This window comes from Meles meles, chromosome 12 (assembly GCF_922984935.1).
Source record: "Meles meles chromosome 12, mMelMel3.1 paternal haplotype, whole genome shotgun sequence".
NCBI classification, from domain to species: domain Eukaryota; kingdom Metazoa; phylum Chordata; class Mammalia; order Carnivora; family Mustelidae; genus Meles; species Meles meles.
The window spans coordinates 11,220,295-11,237,885 of NC_060077.1; positions in this window are offsets into that span (position 1 = coordinate 11,220,295).

Genomic DNA, 17,591 nt, shown 5'->3' on the forward strand with positions numbered 1-17,591 from the left:
TTAGACTGCCAAAACGTATCATCGCTCTTTAGGTGAAGTCTCATTTGAGGCAGTGTGTTCGCAGTTCAAGAAAGAACGCAGAGCAAAGGTGGACCACAAGCAGTTGTAAGCTCTAAGTACAACCAGGCTAAGGCCGTAGGCTTCCAAAACGTAGAAAGGCTCTTCCTGCGAGGAGGCCTATTCTGCCGAGTGTTCCCAGTTCAGGAAAGAACTTGGAACAAGGGCAGACTAGAGACTAGTTGCATACTCTGAGATTAGTGCACGTCCAGTCCCTTACGCTTCCAATACGTATGAATGCTCTTACGGCAAAGAGGCCTATGCGGCCGTGTGTTCCCAGTTCAGGAAAGACCTTAGAACAAGGGCAGAGTAGGAGCCAGATGGATACTCTGAGTTAAGTGCACTTCTAATCCCTTAGGCTTCCAAATGTTATAAACGCTCTTAAGGCGAACAGGCCTATGCGGCCTTGTGTTCCCAGTTCCGAAAAGAACTTAGTACAAGGGCAGACAAGAATCTTGCTGGATCATCTGAGTTAGGGCACACAACGACGCTTATGCCTCCAAAACCTAAACGCGATCTTCAAGTGAAGATTCACAAATGGCAGTTTGTTCCCAGTTATGGAATGAAGTTAGAACCTGGGCGCACTGAAGGCATGTTGAATACTCTAAGGTAATTGCACGCTGTCCCTTCTGCTGCCAAAATGTATAATCGCTCATAAGGTTAAGTCCCATAAGTGGCAGCCAGTTCCTAGGTGAGGAAAGATCTTAGAACAAGGGCAGACTAGAAACATATTGGACACTCTGAGGTAAATTCACGTGAAGGCCCTGAGGCTTCCAAAACCTACAAACGCACTGAAGAGGAACACTCCTAAACGGCAGGGTTTCCCCAGTGGAGGAAAGGTGTTCGAACAAGGGCGTTCTCTAGACAGGTAGGAGACCGTGAGTTAAGTGCTCGCCAATGCACTTCTGCTTCCAAAACGTAAAACCCGCTTCATTCTAAAACCCATTCTGGCAGTGTTTTCCCAGTTGAGGAAAGAAGTTAGAAGGACGGTCTGAACGATGCTTGTATACTCTGAGTGAACAGCACACCCAGTCCCTTTGACTGGCAAAACGTATCATCGGTCTTTAGGTGAAGTCTCATTTGAGGCAGTGTGTTCGCAGTTCAGGAAAGAACTCAGAGCAAAGGCGGACGATAAGCATGCTGTAAGCTCTAAGTAAAATGCAGGCTAAGGCCCGGAGGCTTCCAAAACCTATAAAAGCTCTTACGGCGAGGAGGCCTATTCTGCCTTGTCTTCTCCATTCAGGAAAGAACATAGAACAAGGGCAGACTAGAAGCCAGTTGGATACTCTGAGTTAAGTGCACGTCCAGTCCCTTATGCTTCCAAATCGTATCAATGCTCTTACAGCGAACAGGCCTATGCGGCCGTGTGTTCCTAGTTCAGGAAAGAACTTAGAACAAAGGTAGGCTAGAAGCCCGTTGAATACTCTGAGTTAAGTGCACTTCCAGTCCCTAAGGCTTCCAATACGTAAAAATGCTCGTAAGGTGAAGAGGCCTATGTGGTCGTGTGTTCCCAGTTCTCGAAAGAACTTAGAACAAGGAAAGACTGGAAGCCAGCTGAATATTCTGAGTTAAGTGCACGTCCAGTCCCTTAGACTTCCAAAATGTGTAAAACTCTTAAGGCGACGAGGCCTATGTGGCTGTGTGTTCCCAGTACAGGAAGGATTTAGAACAAGGGCAGATAGACGCCAGTTGGATACTCTGAGTTAAGTGCACTTCCAGTCCCTTATGCTTCAAATTCGTATCAATGTTCTTACGGGGAACAGGTCTATGCGGACATGTGTTCCCAGTTCAGGAAAGAACTGAGAACAAGGGCAGACTAGAAGCCAGTTGAATTCTCTGAGTTAAGTGCACGTCCAATCCCCAAGGCTTCCAATACGTATAAATGCTCATAAGGTAAAGAGGCCTATGCCGTCGTGAGTTCCCAGTTCTTGAAAGAACTTAGAACAAGGGAAGACTGGAAGCCACCTGAATACTCTGAGTTAAGTGCACGTCCAGTCCCTTAGACTTCCAAAATGTGAAAACCCTCTTAAGGCGAACAGGCCTATGCAGCCGTGTGTTCCCAGTTCAGGAAAGAACTTAGAACAAAGGTAGACTAGGAGCCAGTTGGATACTCGGAGTTAAGTGCACGTCCAGTCCCTATGCTTCCAATACGTTTAAATGTCCTTAAGGCAAAGAGGCCTATGCGGCCTTGTGTTCACAGTTCAGGAAAGACCTTAGAACAAGGGCAGACTAGGAGCCAGTTGGATACTCTGGGTTTAGTGCAATTCTAATCCCTTAAGCTTCCAAGTGTTATAAACGCTCTTAAGGCGAACAGGCCTATGCGACCGTGTGTTCCAGTTCAGGATAGAACTTTAGTACAAGGGCAGACAAGAATCTTGTTGGATACTCTGAGTTAGGGCACACAACGACGCTTATTCTTCCAAAACCTAAACGCGATCTTAAAGTGAAGACTCACAAAAGGCAGTTTGTTCCCAGTTACGGAATGAATTAGAACCTGGGCGCACTGGAGGCAAGTTGTATACTCTAAGGTAAGTGCACGCAAGTCCCTTCTGCTTTCAAAACGTATAATCGCTCTTAAGGTTAAGTCCCATAAGTTTCAGCGAGTTCCTAGGTTAGGAAAGATCTTAGAACAAGGGCGGACTAGAAACATGTGGACACTCTGAGTTAAATTGAAGTGAACGCCCTTTTGCTTCCAAAACCTACAAACGCACAGAAGATGAACACTCTAAAATGGCAGTGTTTCTCCTCTGGAGGAAAGGTGTTCGAACAAGGGCGGTCTCTGGGCAGGTAGAAGACCCTGAGATAAGTGTCGGGCAATGGGCTCCTGCTTCCAAAACGTAAAATCACGATTAATACTAAAACCCATTCTAGCAGTGTTTTCCCAGTTAAGGAAAGAAGTTAGAACAAGGACGGTCTGACGATACTTGTATTCTCTGAGTGAAGAGAACACCCAGTCCCTTAGACTGCCAAAACGTATCATCGCTCTTTAGGTGAAGTCTCATTTGAGGCAGTGTGTTCGCAGTTCAAGAAAGAACACAGAGCAAAGGTGGACCACAAGCAGTTGTAAGCTCTAAGTAAAACCAGGCTATGGCCGTAGGCTTCCAAAACGTATAAAGGCTCTTACCGCGAGGAGGCCTATTCTGCCGCGTATTCCCAGTTCAGGAAAGAACTTGGAACAAGGGCAGACTAGAAACTAGTTGCATACTCTGAGATTAGTGCACGTCCAGTCCCTTACGCTTCCAATACGTATAAATGCTCTTACGGTAAACAGGCCTATGCGGCCGTGTGTTCCCAGTTCAGGAAAGACCTTAGAACAAGGGCAGACTAGGAGACAGTTGGATACTCTGAGTTAAGTGCACTTCAAATCCCTTATGCTTCGAAATGTTATAAACGCTCTTACGGCGAACAGGCCTATGCGGCCTTGTGTTCCCAGTTCAGGAAAAAACTTAGAACAAAGGTAGTCTAGAAGAAGGTTGAATACTCTGAGTTAAGTGCACGTCCAGTCCCTAAGGCTTCCAATACGAATAAATGCTCATAAGTTGAAGAGGCCTATGCGGTCGGGTGTTCCCAGTTCTGGAAAGACCTTAGAACAAGGGTAGATTGGAAGCCAGTAGAATACTCTGTGCTAAGTGCACGTCCAGTCCCTTAGACTTCCAAAATGTGTAAACACTCTTAAGGCGAACAGGCCTATGCAGCCGTGTGTTCCCAGTTCAGAAAAGAACTTAGTACAAGGGCAGACAAGAATCTTGTTGGATACTCTGAGTTAGGGCACACAACGACGCTTATGCTTAAAAAACCTAAACGCGATCTTCAAGTGAAGATTCACAAATGGCAGTTTGTTCCCAGTTACGGAATGAAGTTAGAACCTGGGCGCACTAGAGGCAAGTTGTATACTCTAAGGTAAGTGCACGCTGTCCCTTCTGCTGCCAAAACGTATAATCGCTCTTAAGATTAAGTCCCATAAGTGGCAGCCAGTTCCTAGGTGAGGAAAGATCTTAGAACAAGGGCAGACTAGAAACATATTGGACACTCTGAGTTAAATTCAAGTGAAGGCCCTGATGCTTCCCAAACCTACAAATGCACTGAAGATGAACACTCCAAAATGGCAGTGTTTCTCCTGTGGAGGAAAAGTGTTCGAACAAGGGCGGTCTCTGGGCAGGTAGAAGACCCTGAGATAAGTGCTGGGCAATGCGCTTCTGCTTCCAAAAGGTAAAATCCCGGTTAATACTAAAACCCGTTCTAGCAGTGTTTTCCCAGTTAAGGAAAGAAGTTAGAACAAGGACGGTCTGACGATACTTGTATTCTCTGAGTGAAGAGCACACCCAGTCCCTTAGACTGCCAAAACGTATCATCGCTCTTTAGGTGAAGTCTCATTTGAGGCAGTGTGTTCGCAGTTCAAGAAAGAACACAGAGCAAAGGTCGACCACAAGCAGTTGTAAGCTCTAAGTAAAACCAGGCTATGGCTGTAGGCTTCCAAAACGTAGAAAGGCTCTTACTGCGAGGAGGCCTATTCTGCCGCATGTTCCCAGTTCAGGAAAGAACTTGGAACAAGGGCAGACTAGAAACTAGTTGCATACTCTGAGATTAGTGCACGTCCAGTCCCTTACGCTTCCAATACGTATAAATGCTCTTACGGTAAACAGGCCTATGCGGCCGTGTGTTCCCAGTTCAGGAAAGACCTTAGAACAAGGGCAGACTAGGAGACAGTTGGATACTCTGAGTTAAGTGCACTTCAAATCCCTTATGCTTCGAAATGTTATAAACGCTCTTACGGCGAACAGGCCTATGCGGCCTTGTGTTCCCAGTTCAGGAAAAAACTTAGAACAAAGGTAGTCTAGAAGAAGGTTGAATACTCTGAGTTAAGTGCACGTCCAGTCCCTAAGGCTTCCAATACGAATAAATGCTCATAAGTTGAAGAGGCCTATGCGGTCGGGTGTTCCCAGTTCTGGAAAGACCTTAGAACAAGGTAGATTGGAAGCCAGTAGAATACTCTGTGCTAAGTGCACGTCCAGTCCCTTAGACTTCCAAAATGTGTAAACACTCTTAAGGCGAACAGGCCTATGCGGCCGTGTGTTCCCAGTTCAGAAAAGAACTTAGTACAAGGGCAGACAAGAATCTTGTTGGATACTCTGAGTTAGGGCACACAACGACGCTTATGCTTAAAAAACCTAAACGCGATCTTCAAGTGAAGATTCACAAATGGCAGTTTGTTCCCAGTTACGGAATGAAGTTAGAACCTGGGCGCACTAGAGGCAAGTTGTATACTCTAAGGTAAGTGCACGCTGTCCCTTCTGCTGCCAAAACGTATAATCGCTCTTAAGGTTAAGTCCCATAAGTGGCAGCCAGTTCCTAGGTGAGGAAAGATCTTAGAACAAGGGCAGACTAGAAACATATTGGACACTCTGAGTTAAATTCAAGTGAAGGCCCTGATGCTTCCCAAACCTACAAATGCACTGAAGATGAACACTCCAAAATGGCAGTGTTTCTCCTGTGGAGGAAAAGTGTTCGAACAAGGGCGGTCTCTGGGCAGGTAGAAGACCCTGAGATAAGTGCTGGGCAATGCGCTTCTGCTTCCAAAAGGTAAAATCCCGGTTAATACTAAAACCCGTTCTAGCAGTGTTTTCCCAGTTAAGGAAAGAAGTTAGAACAAGGACGGTCTGACGATACTTGTATTCTCTGAGTGAAGAGCACACCCAGTCCCTTAGACTGCCAAAACGTATCATCGCTCTTTAGGTGAAGTCTCATTTGAGGCAGTGTGTTCGCAGTTCAAGAAAGAACACAGAGCAAAGGTCGACCACAAGCAGTTGTAAGCTCTAAGTAAAACCAGGCTATGGCTGTAGGCTTCCAAAACGTAGAAAGGCTCTTACTGCGAGGAGGCCTATTCTGCCGCATGTTCCCAGTTCAGGAAAGAACTTGGAACAAGGGCAGACTAGAAACTAGTTGCATACTCTGAGATTAGTGCACGTCCAGTCCCTTACGCTTCCAATACGTATGAATGCTCTTACGGCAAAGAGGCCTATGCGGCCGTGTGTTCCCAGTTCAGGAAAGACCTTAGAACAAGGGCAGAGTAGGAGCCAGATGGATACTCTGAGTTAAGTGCACTTCTAATCCCTTAGGCTTCCAAATGTTATAAACGCTCTTAAGGCGAACAGGCCTATGCGGCCTTGTGTTCCCAGTTCCGAAAAGAACTTAGTACAAGGGCAGACAAGAATCTTGCTGGATCATCTGAGTTAGGGCACACAACGACGCTTATGCTTCCAAAACCTAAACGCGATCTTCAAGTGAAGATTCACAAATGGCAGTTTGTTCCCAGTTATGGAATGAAGTTAGAACCTGGGCGCACTGAAGGCATGTTGAATACTCTAAGGTAATTGCACGCTGCCCCTTCTGCTGCCAAAACGTATAATCGCTCTTAAGGTTAAGTCCCATAAGTGGCAGCCAGTTCCTAGGTGAGGAAAGATCTTAGAACAAGGGCAGACTAGAAACATATTGGACACTCTGAGGTAAATTCACGTGAAGGCCCTGAGGCTTCCAAAACCTACAAACGCACTGAAGAGGAACACTCCTAAACGGCAGGGTTTCCCCAGTGGAGGAAAGGTGTTCGAACAAGGGCGTTCTCTAGGCAGGTAGGAGACCGTGAGTTAAGTGCTCGCCAATGCACTTCTGCTTCCAAAACGTAAAACCCGCTTCATTCTAAAACCCATTATGGCAGTGTTTTCCCAGTTGAGGAAAGAAGTTAGAAGGACGGTCTGAACGATGCTTGTATACTCTGAGTGAACAGCACACCCAGTCCCTTTGACTGGCAAAACGTATCATCGGTCTTTAGGTGAAGTCTCATTTGAGGCAGTGTGTTCGCAGTTCAGGAAAGAACTCAGAGCAAAGGCGGACGATAAGCATGCTGTAAGCTCTAAGTAAAATGCAGCCTAAGGCCCGTAGGCTTCCAAAACCTATAAAGGCTCTGACTGCGAGGAGGCCTATTCTGCCTTGTGTTCTCCATTCAGGAAAGAACATAGAACAAGGGCAGACTAGAAGCCAGTTGGATACTCTGAATTAAGTGCACTTCCAGTCCCTTATGCTTCCAAATCGTATCAATGCTCTTACGGTGAACAGGCCTATGCGGCCGTGTGTTCCCAGTTCAGGAAAGAACTTAGAACAAGGGTAGACTAGAAGCCCATTGAATACTCTGAGTTAAGTGCACGTCCAGTCCCTTGGGCTTCCAATAGTTATAAATGCTCATAAGCTGAAGAAGCCTATGCAGTCGTGTGTTCACAGTTCTCGAAAGAGCTTAGAACAAGGGAAGCCTGGACGCCAGTTGAATACTCTGAGTTAAGTGCACGTCCAGTCCCTTAGACTTCCAAAATGTTTAAACCCTCTTAATGCGAAGAAACCTATGCGTCCGTGTGTTCCCAGATCAGGAAAGAACTTAGAACAAGCGCACACTAGGAGCCAGTTGGATACTCTGATTAAGAGCACTTCTAGTACCTTAGGCTTCCAAATGTTATAAACGCTCTTAAGGCGAACAGACCTATGCGGCCGTGTGTTCCCAGTTCCGAAAAGAAATTAGTACAAGGGCAGACAAGAATCTTGTTGGATACTCTGAGTTAGGGCACAGAACGACGCTTATGCTTCCAAAACCTAAACGCGATCTTAAAGTGAAGATTCGCAAATGGCAGTTCCTTCCCAGTTTTGGAATTAAGTTAGAACCTGTGCACACAGGAGGCAAGCTGAATACTCTAAGGTAAGTGCACGTAAGACCCTTCTGCTGCCAAAACGTATAATCGCTTTTAAGGTTAAGTCCCATAAATGGCAGTGAGTTCCCAGGTGAGGAAAGATCTTAGAACAAGGGCAGACTAGAAACATGTTGGGGACTCTGAGTTAAATTGAAGTGAACGCCCTTTTGCTTCCAAAACCTACAAACGCACAGAAGATGAACACTCCAAAATGGCAGTGATTCTCCTGTGGAGGAAAGTTGTTCGAACAAGGGCGGTCTCTGGGCAGGTAGAATACTTTAGATAAGGGCCCGCCAATGCGCTTCTGCTTCCAAAACGTAAAATCCATTCTAGCAGTGTTTTCCCAGTTAAGGAAAGAAGTTAGAACAAGGACGGTCTGACGATACTTGTATTCTCTGCATGAAGAGCAACCCAGTCCCTTAGACTGCCAAAACGTATCATCGCTCTTTAGGTGAAGTCTCATTTGAGGCAGTGTGTTCGCAGTTCAAGAAAGAACGCAGAGCAAAGGTGGACCACAAGCAGTTGTAAGCTCTAAGTACAACCAGGCTAAGGCCGTAGGCTTCCAAAACGTAGAAAGGCTCTTCCTGCGAGGAGGCCTATTCTGCCGAGTGTTCCCAGTTCAGGAAAGAACTTGGAACAAGGGCAGACTAGAGACTAGTTGCATACTCTGAGATTAGTGCACGTCCAGTCCCTTACGCTTCCAATACGTATGAATGCTCTTACGGCAAAGAGGCCTATGCGGCCGTGTGTTCCCAGTTCAGGAAAGACCTTAGAACAAGGGCAGAGTAGGAGCCAGATGGATACTCTGAGTTAAGTGCACTTCTAATCCCTTAGGCTTCCAAATGTTATAAACGCTCTTAAGGCGAACAGGCCTATGCGGCCTTGTGTTCCCAGTTCCGAAAAGAACTTAGTACAAGGGCAGACAAGAATCTTGCTGGATCATCTGAGTTAGGGCACACAACGACGCTTATGCCTCCAAAACCTAAACGCGATCTTCAAGTGAAGATTCACAAATGGCAGTTTGTTCCCAGTTATGGAATGAAGTTAGAACCTGGGCGCACTGAAGGCATGTTGAATACTCTAAGGTAATTGCACGCTGTCCCTTCTGCTGCCAAAACGTATAATCGCTCATAAGGTTAAGTCCCATAAGTGGCAGCCAGTTCCTAGGTGAGGAAAGATCTTAGAACAAGGGCAGACTAGAAACATATTGGACACTCTGAGGTAAATTCACGTGAAGGCCCTGAGGCTTCCAAAACCTACAAACGCACTGAAGAGGAACACTCCTAAACGGCAGGGTTTCCCCAGTGGAGGAAAGGTGTTCGAACAAGGGCGTTCTCTAGACAGGTAGGAGACCGTGAGTTAAGTGCTCGCCAATGCACTTCTGCTTCCAAAACGTAAAACCCGCTTCATTCTAAAACCCATTCTGGCAGTGTTTTCCCAGTTGAGGAAAGAAGTTAGAAGGACGGTCTGAACGATGCTTGTATACTCTGAGTGAACAGCACACCCAGTCCCTTTGACTGGCAAAACGTATCATCGGTCTTTAGGTGAAGTCTCATTTGAGGCAGTGTGTTCGCAGTTCAGGAAAGAACTCAGAGCAAAGGCGGACGATAAGCATGCTGTAAGCTCTAAGTAAAATGCAGGCTAAGGCCCGGAGGCTTCCAAAACCTATAAAAGCTCTTACGGCGAGGAGGCCTATTCTGCCTTGTCTTCTCCATTCAGGAAAGAACATAGAACAAGGGCAGACTAGAAGCCAGTTGGATACTCTGAGTTAAGTGCACGTCCAGTCCCTTATGCTTCCAAATCGTATCAATGCTCTTACAGCGAACAGGCCTATGCGGCCGTGTGTTCCTAGTTCAGGAAAGAACTTAGAACAAAGGTAGGCTAGAAGCCCGTTGAATACTCTGAGTTAAGTGCACTTCCAGTCCCTAAGGCTTCCAATACGTAAAAATGCTCGTAAGGTGAAGAGGCCTATGTGGTCGTGTGTTCCCAGTTCTCGAAAGAACTTAGAACAAGGAAAGACTGGAAGCCAGCTGAATATTCTGAGTTAAGTGCACGTCCAGTCCCTTAGACTTCCAAAATGTGTAAAACTCTTAAGGCGACGAGGCCTATGTGGCTGTGTGTTCCCAGTACAGGAAGGATTTAGAACAAGGGCAGATAGACGCCAGTTGGATACTCTGAGTTAAGTGCACTTCCAGTCCCTTATGCTTCAAATTCGTATCAATGTTCTTACGGGGAACAGGTCTATGCGGACATGTGTTCCCAGTTCAGGAAAGAACTGAGAACAAGGGCAGACTAGAAGCCAGTTGAATTCTCTGAGTTAAGTGCACGTCCAATCCCCAAGGCTTCCAATACGTATAAATGCTCATAAGGTAAAGAGGCCTATGCCGTCGTGAGTTCCCAGTTCTTGAAAGAACTTAGAACAAGGGAAGACTGGAAGCCACCTGAATACTCTGAGTTAAGTGCACGTCCAGTCCCTTAGACTTCCAAAATGTGAAAACCCTCTTAAGGCGAACAGGCCTATGCAGCCGTGTGTTCCCAGTTCAGGAAAGAACTTAGAACAAAGGTAGACTAGGAGCCAGTTGGATACTCGGAGTTAAGTGCACGTCCAGTCCCTATGCTTCCAATACGTTTAAATGTCCTTAAGGCAAAGAGGCCTATGCGGCCTTGTGTTCACAGTTCAGGAAAGACCTTAGAACAAGGGCAGACTAGGAGCCAGTTGGATACTCTGGGTTTAGTGCAATTCTAATCCCTTAAGCTTCCAAGTGTTATAAACGCTCTTAAGGCGAACAGGCCTATGCGACCGTGTGTTCCAGTTCAGGATAGAACTTTAGTACAAGGGCAGACAAGAATCTTGTTGGATACTCTGAGTTAGGGCACACAACGACGCTTATTCTTCCAAAACCTAAACGCGATCTTAAAGTGAAGACTCACAAAAGGCAGTTTGTTCCCAGTTACGGAATGAATTAGAACCTGGGCGCACTGGAGGCAAGTTGTATACTCTAAGGTAAGTGCACGCAAGTCCCTTCTGCTTTCAAAACGTATAATCGCTCTTAAGGTTAAGTCCCATAAGTTTCAGCGAGTTCCTAGGTTAGGAAAGATCTTAGAACAAGGGCGGACTAGAAACATGTGGACACTCTGAGTTAAATTGAAGTGAACGCCCTTTTGCTTCCAAAACCTACAAACGCACAGAAGATGAACACTCTAAAATGGCAGTGTTTCTCCTCTGGAGGAAAGGTGTTCGAACAAGGGCGGTCTCTGGGCAGGTAGAAGACCCTGAGATAAGTGTCGGGCAATGGGCTCCTGCTTCCAAAACGTAAAATCACGATTAATACTAAAACCCATTCTAGCAGTGTTTTCCCAGTTAAGGAAAGAAGTTAGAACAAGGACGGTCTGACGATACTTGTATTCTCTGAGTGAAGAGAACACCCAGTCCCTTAGACTGCCAAAACGTATCATCGCTCTTTAGGTGAAGTCTCATTTGAGGCAGTGTGTTCGCAGTTCAAGAAAGAACACAGAGCAAAGGTGGACCACAAGCAGTTGTAAGCTCTAAGTAAAACCAGGCTATGGCCGTAGGCTTCCAAAACGTATAAAGGCTCTTACCGCGAGGAGGCCTATTCTGCCGCGTATTCCCAGTTCAGGAAAGAACTTGGAACAAGGGCAGACTAGAAACTAGTTGCATACTCTGAGATTAGTGCACGTCCAGTCCCTTACGCTTCCAATACGTATAAATGCTCTTACGGTAAACAGGCCTATGCGGCCGTGTGTTCCCAGTTCAGGAAAGACCTTAGAACAAGGGCAGACTAGGAGACAGTTGGATACTCTGAGTTAAGTGCACTTCAAATCCCTTATGCTTCGAAATGTTATAAACGCTCTTACGGCGAACAGGCCTATGCGGCCTTGTGTTCCCAGTTCAGGAAAAAACTTAGAACAAAGGTAGTCTAGAAGAAGGTTGAATACTCTGAGTTAAGTGCACGTCCAGTCCCTAAGGCTTCCAATACGAATAAATGCTCATAAGTTGAAGAGGCCTATGCGGTCGGGTGTTCCCAGTTCTGGAAAGACCTTAGAACAAGGGTAGATTGGAAGCCAGTAGAATACTCTGTGCTAAGTGCACGTCCAGTCCCTTAGACTTCCAAAATGTGTAAACACTCTTAAGGCGAACAGGCCTATGCGGCCGTGTGTTCCCAGTTCAGAAAAGAACTTAGTACAAGGGCAGACAAGAATCTTGTTGGATACTCTGAGTTAGGGCACACAACGACGCTTATGCTTAAAAAACCTAAACGCGATCTTCAAGTGAAGATTCACAAATGGCAGTTTGTTCCCAGTTACGGAATGAAGTTAGAACCTGGGCGCACTAGAGGCAAGTTGTATACTCTAAGGTAAGTGCACGCTGTCCCTTCTGCTGCCAAAACGTATAATCGCTCTTAAGGTTAAGTCCCATAAGTGGCAGCCAGTTCCTAGGTGAGGAAAGATCTTAGAACAAGGGCAGACTAGAAACATATTGGACACTCTGAGTTAAATTCAAGTGAAGGCCCTGATGCTTCCCAAACCTACAAATGCACTGAAGATGAACACTCCAAAATGGCAGTGTTTCTCCTGTGGAGGAAAAGTGTTCGAACAAGGGCGGTCTCTGGGCAGGTAGAAGACCCTGAGATAAGTGCTGGGCAATGCGCTTCTGCTTCCAAAAGGTAAAATCCCGGTTAATACTAAAACCCGTTCTAGCAGTGTTTTCCCAGTTAAGGAAAGAAGTTAGAACAAGGACGGTCTGACGATACTTGTATTCTCTGAGTGAAGAGCACACCCAGTCCCTTAGACTGCCAAAACGTATCATCGCTCTTTAGGTGAAGTCTCATTTGAGGCAGTGTGTTCGCAGTTCAAGAAAGAACACAGAGCAAAGGTCGACCACAAGCAGTTGTAAGCTCTAAGTAAAACCAGGCTATGGCTGTAGGCTTCCAAAACGTAGAAAGGCTCTTACTGCGAGGAGGCCTATTCTGCCGCATGTTCCCAGTTCAGGAAAGAACTTGGAACAAGGGCAGACTAGAAACTAGTTGCATACTCTGAGATTAGTGCACGTCCAGTCCCTTACGCTTCCAATACGTATGAATGCTCTTACGGCAAAGAGGCCTATGCGGCCGTGTGTTCCCAGTTCAGGAAAGACCTTAGAACAAGGGCAGAGTAGGAGCCAGATGGATACTCTGAGTTAAGTGCACTTCTAATCCCTTAGGCTTCCAAATGTTATAAACGCTCTTAAGGCGAACAGGCCTATGCGGCCTTGTGTTCCCAGTTCCGAAAAGAACTTAGTACAAGGGCAGACAAGAATCTTGCTGGATCATCTGAGTTAGGGCACACAACGACGCTTATGCTTCCAAAACCTAAACGCGATCTTCAAGTGAAGATTCACAAATGGCAGTTTGTTCCCAGTTATGGAATGAAGTTAGAACCTGGGCGCACTGAAGGCATGTTGAATACTCTAAGGTAATTGCACGCTGCCCCTTCTGCTGCCAAAACGTATAATCGCTCTTAAGGTTAAGTCCCATAAGTGGCAGCCAGTTCCTAGGTGAGGAAAGATCTTAGAACAAGGGCAGACTAGAAACATATTGGACACTCTGAGGTAAATTCACGTGAAGGCCCTGAGGCTTCCAAAACCTACAAACGCACTGAAGAGGAACACTCCTAAACGGCAGGGTTTCCCCAGTGGAGGAAAGGTGTTCGAACAAGGGCGTTCTCTAGGCAGGTAGGAGACCGTGAGTTAAGTGCTCGCCAATGCACTTCTGCTTCCAAAACGTAAAACCCGCTTCATTCTAAAACCCATTCTGGCAGTGTTTTCCCAGTTGAGGAAAGAAGTTAGAAGGACGGTCTGAACGATGCTTGTATACTCTGAGTGAACAGCACACCCAGTCCCTTTGACTGGCAAAACGTATCATCGGTCTTTAGGTGAAGTCTCATTTGAGGCAGTGTGTTCGCAGTTCAGGAAAGAACTCAGAGCAAAGGCGGACGATAAGCATGCTGTAAGCTCTAAGTAAAATGCAGCCTAAGGCCCGTAGGCTTCCAAAACCTATAAAGGCTCTGACTGCGAGGAGGCCTATTCTGCCTTGTGTTCTCCATTCAGGAAAGAACATAGAACAAGGGCAGACTAGAAGCCAGTTGGATACTCTGAATTACGTGCACTTCCAGTCCCTTATGCTTCCAAATCGTATCAATGCTCTTACGGTGAACAGGCCTATGCGGCCGTGTGTTCCCAGTTCAGGAAAGAACTTAGAACAAGGGTAGACTAGAAGCCCATTGAATACTCTGAGTTAAGTGCACGTCCAGTCCCTTGGGCTTCCAATAGTTATAAATGCTCATAAGCTGAAGAAGCCTATGCAGTCGTGTGTTCACAGTTCTCGAAAGAGCTTAGAACAAGGGAAGCCTGGACGCCAGTTGAATACTCTGAGTTAAGTGCACGTCCAGTCCCTTAGACTTCCAAAATGTTTAAACCCTCTTAATGCGAAGAAACCTATGCGTCCGTGTGTTCCCAGATCAGGAAAGAACTTAGAACAAGCGCACACTAGGAGCCAGTTGGATACTCTGATTAAGAGCACTTCTAGTACCTTAGGCTTCCAAATGTTATAAACGCTCTTAAGGCGAACAGACCTATGCGGCCGTGTGTTCCCAGTTCCGAAAAGAAATTAGTACAAGGGCAGACAAGAATCTTGTTGGATACTCTGAGTTAGGGCACAGAACGACGCTTATGCTTCCAAAACCTAAACGCGATCTTAAAGTGAAGATTCGCAAATGGCAGTTCCTTCCCAGTTTTGGAATTAAGTTAGAACCTGTGCACACAGGAGGCAAGCTGAATACTCTAAGGTAAGTGCACGTAAGACCCTTCTGCTGCCAAAACGTATAATCGCTTTTAAGGTTAAGTCCCATAAATGGCAGTGAGTTCCCAGGTGAGGAAAGATCTTAGAACAAGGGCAGACTAGAAACATGTTGGGGACTCTGAGTTAAATTGAAGTGAACGCCCTTTTGCTTCCAAAACCTACAAACGCACAGAAGATGAACACTCCAAAATGGCAGTGATTCTCCTGTGGAGGAAAGTTGTTCGAACAAGGGCGGTCTCTGGGCAGGTAGAATACTTTAGATAAGGGCCCGCCAATGCGCTTCTGCTTCCAAAACGTAAAATCCATTCTAGCAGTGTTTTCCCAGTTAAGGAAAGAAGTTAGAACAAGGACGGTCTGACGATACTTGTATTCTCTGCATGAAGAGCAACCCAGTCCCTTAGACTGCCAAAACGTATCATCGCTCTTTAGGTGAAGTCTCATTTGAGGCAGTGTGTTCGCAGTTCAAGAAAGAACGCAGAGCAAAGGTGGACCACAAGCAGTTGTAAGCTCTAAGTACAACCAGGCTAAGGCCGTAGGCTTCCAAAACGTAGAAAGGCTCTTCCTGCGAGGAGGCCTATTCTGCCGAGTGTTCCCAGTTCAGGAAAGAACTTGGAACAAGGGCAGACTAGAGACTAGTTGCATACTCTGAGATTAGTGCACGTCCAGTCCCTTACGCTTCCAATACGTATGAATGCTCTTACGGCAAAGAGGCCTATGCGGCCGTGTGTTCCCAGTTCAGGAAAGACCTTAGAACAAGGGCAGAGTAGGAGCCAGATGGATACTCTGAGTTAAGTGCACTTCTAATCCCTTAGGCTTCCAAATGTTATAAACGCTCTTAAGGCGAACAGGCCTATGCGGCCTTGTGTTCCCAGTTCCGAAAAGAACTTAGTACAAGGGCAGACAAGAATCTTGCTGGATCATCTGAGTTAGGGCACACAACGACGCTTATGCCTCCAAAACCTAAACGCGATCTTCAAGTGAAGATTCACAAATGGCAGTTTGTTCCCAGTTATGGAATGAAGTTAGAACCTGGGCGCACTGAAGGCATGTTGAATACTCTAAGGTAATTGCACGCTGTCCCTTCTGCTGCCAAAATGTATAATCGCTCATAAGGTTAAGTCCCATAAGTGGCAGCCAGTTCCTAGGTGAGGAAAGATCTTAGAACAAGGGCAGACTAGAAACATATTGGACACTCTGAGGTAAATTCACGTGAAGGCCCTGAGGCTTCCAAAACCTACAAACGCACTGAAGAGGAACACTCCTAAACGGCAGGGTTTCCCCAGTGGAGGAAAGGTGTTCGAACAAGGGCGTTCTCTAGACAGGTAGGAGACCGTGAGTTAAGTGCTCGCCAATGCACTTCTGCTTCCAAAACGTAAAACCCGCTTCATTCTAAAACCCATTCTGGCAGTGTTTTCCCAGTTGAGGAAAGAAGTTAGAAGGACGGTCTGAACGATGCTTGTATACTCTGAGTGAACAGCACACCCAGTCCCTTTGACTGGCAAAACGTATCATCGGTCTTTAGGTGAAGTCTCATTTGAGGCAGTGTGTTCGCAGTTCAGGAAAGAACTCAGAGCAAAGGCGGACGATAAGCATGCTGTAAGCTCTAAGTAAAATGCAGGCTAAGGCCCGGAGGCTTCCAAAACCTATAAAAGCTCTTACGGCGAGGAGGCCTATTCTGCCTTGTCTTCTCCATTCAGGAAAGAACATAGAACAAGGGCAGACTAGAAGCCAGTTGGATACTCTGAGTTAAGTGCACGTCCAGTCCCTTATGCTTCCAAATCGTATCAATGCTCTTACAGCGAACAGGCCTATGCGGCCGTGTGTTCCTAGTTCAGGAAAGAACTTAGAACAAAGGTAGGCTAGAAGCCCGTTGAATACTCTGAGTTAAGTGCACTTCCAGTCCCTAAGGCTTCCAATACGTAAAAATGCTCGTAAGGTGAAGAGGCCTATGTGGTCGTGTGTTCCCAGTTCTCGAAAGAACTTAGAACAAGGAAAGACTGGAAGCCAGCTGAATATTCTGAGTTAAGTGCACGTCCAGTCCCTTAGACTTCCAAAATGTGTAAAACTCTTAAGGCGACGAGGCCTATGTGGCTGTGTGTTCCCAGTACAGGAAGGATTTAGAACAAGGGCAGATAGACGCCAGTTGGATACTCTGAGTTAAGTGCACTTCCAGTCCCTTATGCTTCAAATTCGTATCAATGTTCTTACGGGGAACAGGTCTATGCGGACATGTGTTCCCAGTTCAGGAAAGAACTGAGAACAAGGGCAGACTAGAAGCCAGTTGAATTCTCTGAGTTAAGTGCACGTCCAATCCCCAAGGCTTCCAATACGTATAAATGCTCATAAGGTAAAGAGGCCTATGCCGTCGTGAGTTCCCAGTTCTTGAAAGAACTTAGAACAAGGGAAGACTGGAAGCCACCTGAATACTCTGAGTTAAGTGCACGTCCAGTCCCTTAGACTTCCAAAATGTGAAAACCCTCTTAAGGCGAACAGGCCTATGCAGCCGTGTGTTCCCAGTTCAGGAAAGAACTTAGAACAAAGGTAGACTAGGAGCCAGTTGGATACTCGGAGTTAAGTGCACGTCCAGTCCCTATGCTTCCAATACGTTTAAATGTCCTTAAGGCAAAGAGGCCTATGCGGCCTTGTGTTCACAGTTCAGGAAAGACCTTAGAACAAGGGCAGACTAGGAGCCAGTTGGATACTCTGGGTTTAGTGCAATTCTAATCCCTTAAGCTTCCAAGTGTTATAAACGCTCTTAAGGCGAACAGGCCTATGCGACCGTGTGTTCCAGTTCAGGATAGAACTTTAGTACAAGGGCAGACAAGAATCTTGTTGGATACTCTGAGTTAGGGCACACAACGACGCTTATTCTTCCAAAACCTAAACGCGATCTTAAAGTGAAGACTCACAAAAGGCAGTTTGTTCCCAGTTACGGAATGAATTAGAA